General features: G+C 53.5%; 1 long non-coding RNA gene across 1 annotated transcript; it reads right to left on the reverse strand.

Moving 5' to 3' along the window:
• Positions 1-5,328: 5,328 nt before the first annotated feature.
• On the reverse strand, positions 5,329-7,063 carry LOC112205627 (uncharacterized). The gene is made up of 3 exons (XR_010151821.1): positions 6,974-7,063; positions 5,787-5,842; positions 5,329-5,417 (listed from the first exon to the last, which is right to left on the reverse strand). It is a non-coding gene; the product is annotated as an uncharacterized LOC112205627 (long non-coding RNA).
• Positions 7,064-7,608: the final 545 nt, after the last annotated feature.

Here is a 7,608-nt window from a genome sequence, read left to right on the forward strand (position 1 = left end):
GTGCAGGGGCTGAGAACGCAGGTATGGGCAGCCAAAGTCTGGGGAGGTGCCACTCCCTGGGCAGGAACTAGAATGAACCCAAACTGGCCTGGGCTGCTGGGGGTGTGGGGGGCACGTGGAGGGGAGGAGGGGTCCAGGAACAGCTGCAGGAGTCAGCTGAGGACACTTTTCCCCACGCCCACCATGCACCCTGCATACCACAGAAATCTGGTGCCTACAACAGGCAGAGCTCCCAGGGCAGCCCGGGGTCTCTGTGGACAGACAGGAAGAGATCCAGGCCACTCTTTGGGGGTGAGGAGGGCACGGCCCTTGGTACAGAGAGACCACCAGGACACCGGGAGGCTGGAGGCTGGGAGCAGGGTTGGGGGCCTCTGAGATAAGACCATCCAGATGCTCCTGGCCCCTTCTGGAGGGGAGACCAGGTGAGGTTTTCCATGGCAGTGCAGTCACCTGTGGGATTTGGTGTCCTCTCTGGTGGGCATGGCCCAAGACCCCAAGGCTCCTGGTGGGGCTGGCATCTCATTCCTGGAGCCTCTCCTCCCTGTGCGACACAGATCAGGGTCTCGGGGAAGTCAGGATGGGCCTCCTGTCCCCTCTTCCATCTGACTCAGCACTGGGACTCTGATGAGGGGTTGAGGCCTGAGGAACTTCCCACGGTCGGGGACTCCCTGGGCTCAGTGAGCTCTGAGATGGTTTCTCCAGGGCGCGAGCATCCTAGCCTCACTTAATCCCCTCCTGAAAGCACCTCAGTTTCCCCTTTGATTGGGATCTATCTGGGTGGCAGAGGAGAGAGCCTGGCAGGGCACCAGGAGGCAGGGCCTGGCGCGGAGACAGTGGTGGTCCCTGCAAGTGCACCGAGGCCCCGAGACCGCAATCCTCTCCCAGCACTGCCTGTTGTCGTCAGCTTCACCTGAATGGTTTACTGAAAGCTGTCTCTGCCATCTCTCCATGCCAGCCTTAGCTCAGGCACCACCTCCCCAGGGAGGCCCTATCTGGCCTCCCAGGTGCAGTCTCTTCCCCAGCACCCCAGTGTTCTGAAATCCCCTGGTCCACCTGTTTGCTCGTCCATCATCCGTCTTCCCTCTTGGATGTCAGCTTGATGAAGATGAGGACTTGTGGGCCGGGGCCACCGCCTGCCTGTCCCAGCTCAGTGCCCACACAGCCTGGTAGGGCTCACACCATCTTTGTTGGGGGCAGTGAGCCAGTGGGTGACCCAGGCTCTGAGGTGGGTGCAGATGATGTGGCAATGAATAAAACACAGCCACTGATGTCCTAAAGGGCTCAGGAGGGTGTGCCCATTACCCAGTTACCTTCAACAGATGGCAGATCTGTGGGCGAGGAGTTTCTGGCTGGAGTTCTCAGGTACTAGGCAGGGGTGTGACGGGGTCACACATGGACTCTGGGTAAGGTTTTGATGGACAGAATAAAGGAAAGAGCACTTACTTTGGGATGTAGGATGGAAATGGCACGGAGGCAGGAGAGCACGGGCCTTACCTGGGCCAGCGCAGGGTAGGCTGGGGCCCGCCCACCCAGGTTCCTCTAAGCCTCCAGGCCTCCAGCGCTGTTTTCTCTGCACCCTCAAGCTCCCTTCCATCCTACTCCTCCTCCCAGACCCCTCGCTGTCCTCCTGCCCCTCCTCCTGCCGGACACTAGGTCTTCACAGGAATCCCCAGGACCCACTTTCCCCAGAACTGGGGGAACCCCCGAAGAGCCCCCACAGCCCACACTCCTAGGTTTGTAAGGGGAGCTCAGCTCTGCAGCTGTCAGCCCCTGGGTCCCGGCCACGGTGTCTGTCCTCACACACAGCTGAGGGACTTCATTTTGCCCTTTCCCCCGCCTGAGGCTGAGGGACTTCCCCTGACCCCCCACCCAACCCCAGCACTGCTCTGCCCCCGAACCCCCACCCAACCCCAGCACTGCTCTCCCCCCTGACCCCCCACCCAACCCCAGCACTGCTCTCCCCACTGAGCCCCCACCCAACCCCAGCACTGCTTTCCCCACTGACCCCCCACCCAACCCCAGCACTGCTCTCCCCCCGACCCCCCACCCAACCCCAGCACTGCTCTCCCCCCGAACCCCCACCCAACCCCAGCACTGCTCTCCCCACTGACCCCCCACCCAACCCCAGCACTGCTCTCCCCCAGAACCCCCACCCAACCCCAGCACTGCTCTCCCCACTGACCCCCCATCCAACCCCAGCACTGCTCTCCCCCCGAACCCCCACCCAACCCCAGCACTGCTCTCCCCCTGAACCCCCACCCAACCCCAGCACTGATCTCCCCACTGACCCCCCACCCAACCCCAGCACTGCTCTCCCCACTGACCCCCCACCCAACCCCAGCACTGCTCTCCCCCTGAACCCCCACCCAACCCCAGCACTGCTCTCCCCACTGACTCCCCACCCAACCCCAGCACTGCTCTCCCCCCTGACCCCCCACCCAACCCCAACACTGCTCTCCCCATCGTCCCCTGCCATCTCCAGCACCTAAAACCACCGTCCTGGGGTGGGGAGACCTACTTGGGCAGACTCTTGTTTGGTGGCTGCTGTCTACAGCCATGAGGGAGGAGGGAGCGCAGGAGCCTAGGTCGGGGGGTTTCTAGGGGCTGTAGTCCCCACTGGCCTTGGGCATGCGCTGCCTGTGGTCCCTCAGGGTGCAATTTTCCCTGTAATGAGGCCTGCCCCCGGGAATATCTACATCTGGCATGTGTCTGGGAGTGGGTGGTATTCAGAGGGAGTGGCGCTGGTGTCAGTGTGGACTCCTCGGGCACTGCCTTCCTCCCAAAGCCTCACACACAGCGGCGGGACCGGGGTCCTTGCCTGGCACAGGAGGCCTCACTTGAGCCTGCAGCCAGACCAAGGGGCAAGTGTCTGCCAGGCCCGCTGAGCTGGTTCTGGAGGGACTCTGCCTACAGGAGTGAAGGGCATGGGGGGCAACCCCATCCTTCCTCCTTCCGCTTCCCTTGCTCTCCTGCCTTCGGTACCTTTACCAAACCAGGTGGTATGTTCTTTATCTTATCCTAGGAAGTCAAACACAAGCAATGGCTAGCATCTACCAGACACATACGGTGTGCCAGGCCCTTTTCCTAACACTGACGCTCTCCCCGCAGGTAGAACCTGCTACCCTCATCCTTCTACAGCTGAGGGGTGGAGGCACAGGTGGGGCAGGTGAACGGCTCAGCCAGCAGGTGGGACAGATGGGATCTGAGCCAGGCAGGCCGGCTGCGGAGCCCATGCACCAAACCAAGACCCCAGACTGCCTGGGGCTTAGTGCGCGGTATTTCTTATTTTACTCTAAGGGAAATCATCTAGAGGTCATGGCAAACCACCTTTTATTGTATGGGGTCCTGAGTGGGCTCCTGTCCCCGAGGGCCTCAGCAGCTGAGCCAATGAAGTCCCTGTTCCACAGCAATGGAGGATTACAACAATGACCTGGAACCCGAAAGACCCAGGCTTCGGAAAAGCTCACGTTCATGCCGCTGGACTGATGAGAACAGGGAAGGCTTCACTTTAGAAAGCGTTGTTCACAGCACTGCTTGCAGCCAGCAGCACTTCCCAAGGACGTTCTCAGTCAGCACAGAACTGGCACTGCCCAGGAGCCCCCTGCCCCGCGCGTGCAGGGTCTCCCCAGTTCTGTGCCCACACCACCTGCTCCAGCTGCACTCGTGCTCCCAATAGGAACAGGTGGCCCAGAGCCCTCCGCCGCCTGGCAGGATGGTGGGGGAGCTTTATTTCCCAACCCAGTCTCCCGAGTCTGATGCCCTCCAGCCCACCCCGCCTCCCACCCATCCGTGTGACCTTGGCCTGTGGCTCCTGGCCTCTCTGCTTCTCACCACGCCGTGGCCGCTGTGGCCAGAGGCCAGTCCCCCAGTGTCACGGACCTCCCTGCCCACGAAGACCGTCTGGACGGCCAGTTCTGAGCGGCCATATGTGCGGGTGGAAAGGAGTCTGAAGGCCAAGCCAGTCTCCAAACAACAATATGGAAAAAATGTTAAAGAGGCGAGCGCTAACCTGGCATCGCTGCAAGCCTTGTTCATTAAAATAAGGAGGAAGGAAAATTGGCATGGGAATAAGGAAAATTACAGGGTACTTCCTGCAAGGAATATGGGACATCCTTGGAAATTTCTTGAGGCATAATAAGTTTACTGTCCCTTTTCTTAAAAAAAAACATTGCTGTGGCTCACCTGTCCCTCCTTCCCCACCAAAAACAGTTATTTATGGGTGTAAAATATTCCCTGTTTCAAGCAACTTAAGAGAACAAATACTGCTGTGAGAGACTCCCCCAGCAGCGAAAGATTTGGCACACAGTCAGGATCTGAGGTTTGGCTATTTGCTTTTAGCCATTAATTGCTGTAGAAAGCCTTTGAAAAAACCCTGTATCTGGGAGTCTCCTGCTATAAAAGACCATTTAGAACCAGTGGGAAGCTGGTCTTTAAGTTCTTGTCGACGGAGACTCCAGTCTCCAAGCAGGAACTCCCAATTACACATTTACTTGATAAAGATATAGGCGCTACCTGCGGGGGGTAATTAAATGTGAAAATCCCTCTTTGAACCTATCATTGTGGGATGCCCAAATGTGGCCCTAGAGCTGCTGCCTTTGTGAACACACGGGAGCCCAAAGAGAATCGCTGTGGGATTGAGGAGAACAGAACGGTTTCTTTCTCCCCCTCCTTCATTAAGAATGCTTTGACCTACTCTCTTATAGTAAAAATTATTAATTAAACGCCCAAACGCAGCCGCTTTGGCACAGGGAACTATTTAGAAGGCAAACACCGAAATTAAGCCCAGACACAAGCTCATTCTACTGCAGAAGATGCTACTGATGCACCTTTTGTGTGAGACAGTGAGGAAGCCGGGTTTCGGAGACGGTATGTGCCAGGCATATTGCTTGGCATAGGATGTAGTCAGGGTTAAGACAATCCTCTCGCAAAAGCAGCACTCCTTTTGCCTGCGGTGGTGATGGTCCTTGAGATGGAAGGAAGAGTGGAAATGGGGATGCCTGTCCACTCTGAGCCCGGTTCGTTTCTCTTCTCCACAGGATTTGGGGTGTTGATTCTGTTTCTTCTCTTATCACTGCATTTATTAGAGTCCTTGACCCTCCAGAACCTGGCACCCACCTCGTGTCAGGACCCAGCCTTTGTGGTCAGGATTGCAGCACCCTGAGCCCACCTCAAGACCCACAGGCTTAACTGTGAAGTGGCTCCCATCGGTAGGGGACCTGATGTTGGAGTCCTTAATAAGGAGTGAGCCCTGAAGTCTGGAGACATTTCAATTGCCCAGGTCACTGGGTGAACCTGTAACCAAGAGGCTGCCAGCCAAAAACTCATCAACAGCTTGTGTTTTCCAATTTCCATCTATCATATCCATAGGGCAATGTTCAATGCATAAGGTCCAAGTGAAGGTTTGCACTAAAAATATTCTGTTGAGTAAATACAAATGGCCATTAAACACACAAAATAAAGCCCCACCTCACTAGGGACCAGGGAAAGGTAACAATTAAAGCTTCACCCATTCTGAAGCTAGCAAGTGGAAAAGATACAAAGATAAATTGTCTTTGGCATAGACGGTGACACCCAATGTTGGTGAGATGTGGAGAAACGGGTTCTCTTGCCCACAGCTAAGAGCAAACATGGATGCCATCTTTCCAGAGGGCATTTTGGCACGGTTTTCAAAAGCATTAAAAACATGTGAGCCAATGTGTGCTTCCAACAATGTTGGACTAGCTTATTTCAGATCAACCCTCCTATCAAGAACAACTAGAAAAGCTGTAGACAAAGGTATAAATCACCTGCTTGAAGTCGTGGGAGTAGCCCCAGGGCAGTGAGCACTTGAAAGGTCCAGGTCCTGGAGAGAAGAGAAGCACAGGAGGATAAGCTGCAAGTTCGGTGCCTATTTCTCTCTCAAGGCAGTTGCCGGTTCTCTCTCAGCTGCAGCTGAGAGGTTGAGAAGCTGAGCAACAAGCAGTGATGGTGATGGAGGGGCTGAAAAAGTGGGTGAACTGCCGACAATCTCACAAGGAAAAAGTGGGTGAACTGCCGACAATCTCACAAGGAAAAAGTGGGTGAACTGCCGACAATCTCACAAGGAAAAAGTGGGTGAACTGCCGACAATCTCACAAGGAAAAAGTGGGAGAACTGCCGACAATCTCACAAGGAAAAAGTGGGAGAACTGCCGACAATCTCACAAGGAAAAAGTGGGAGAACTGCCGACAATCTCACAAGGAAAAAGTGGGAGAACTGCCGACAATCTCATAAGGAAAAAGTGGGAGAACTGCTGACAATCTCATAAGGAAAAAGTGGGTGAACTGCCGACAATCTCATAAGGAAAAAGTGGGAGAACTGCTGACAATCTCACAAGGAAAAAGTGGGTGAACTGCCGACAATCTCACAAGGAAAAAGTGGGTGAACTGCCGACAATCTCACAAGGAAAAAGGGGGTGAACTGCCGACAATCTCATAAGGAAAAAGTGGGTGAACTGCCGACAATCTCACTAGGAAAAAGTGGGTGAACTGCCGACAGTCTCACGAGACAAGGGAACAAACACTGGCATGGAGGGTATGCAAAAGAGGAGTCAAAGGTAGATACCCCAGGCCTTGATTTCAGGGGCCCAAAGAGCTACCTAGAGTGACCAACCACCCTGGTTTGTCTGTGACTGTCCTGGTTTTAGCACAGAAGGTTCCCTGTCCCAGGAATCCCCTCAGTCCAAGGCAATCCAGGGTTCTTGGTAACTGCTGTGGTTTGAGTGTCCCCTCCAAAACTCATGCTGGAGTTGAGTTGCCATTGTGAGGGCATTAAGAGGCGGGGTCAGGTGGGACGTTTAAGGGGGTGATTAGGTCATGGGTCTCTGCCCTTATGAATGGATTAACGGAGTATGGCTTGTCATAGGAGTGGGTTAGTTATTTTGAGAGTGGGTCTGTTATAAAAGCCAATTTGGCTCTCTCTTCTGCACCCCACTTGCCCTGTGTACCCCACTTACCCTGTGATGCCTTCTGTTATGGTACAAGACAGAAAAAAAGGTCCTCAGCAGATGCAGCTCCTTGACCTTAGAACTTCCAGCCTCCAGAACTGTAAGAAATAAATTTATTTTTATTATAAATTACCCACTCTGTGTATTCTATTATAGGAACAGAGAACAGATGAAGATGGTCACCCTAAATAAACCCTGGAATTCATGCTGACACCCAGGTTCAAATCCTCTCAGGCCCTAATTAAGTTAGGTGATCTGCCATTGATGATGACCAGAAGCAAAAGTTAATATTCTCTGGGGAAAGATAACACCCAGGGTCTTGAGTCTTTTCTGCAGTTTTCAAACACAATAGCTAACATTCCATCAAAACTAACCAGGTATGAAAAATGATAAGGTTGGAGCAAGAGGAAAAAAATAAACAATACAAAAAATCCTCTGGAGATTCTGATATTGGTGTTACGAGGCTTTTAAAAACTAAAATAACTGAGATTAGTATATTCCAGAAATTAGATAGGTATTTTCAGCAGCATCCTGGAAGCAATAAATGGAAACTTTAGAACTTAAAAATATGATACTAAACTTATGGGAATAGTTAAGTTTAACTACAGATTAGACATAGCTGAAGAAAATAAGTAATTGTGAAG

Source organism: Pan troglodytes, chromosome 16, assembly GCF_028858775.2.
Source record: "Pan troglodytes isolate AG18354 chromosome 16, NHGRI_mPanTro3-v2.0_pri, whole genome shotgun sequence".
NCBI lineage: Eukaryota > Metazoa > Chordata > Mammalia > Primates > Hominidae > Pan > Pan troglodytes.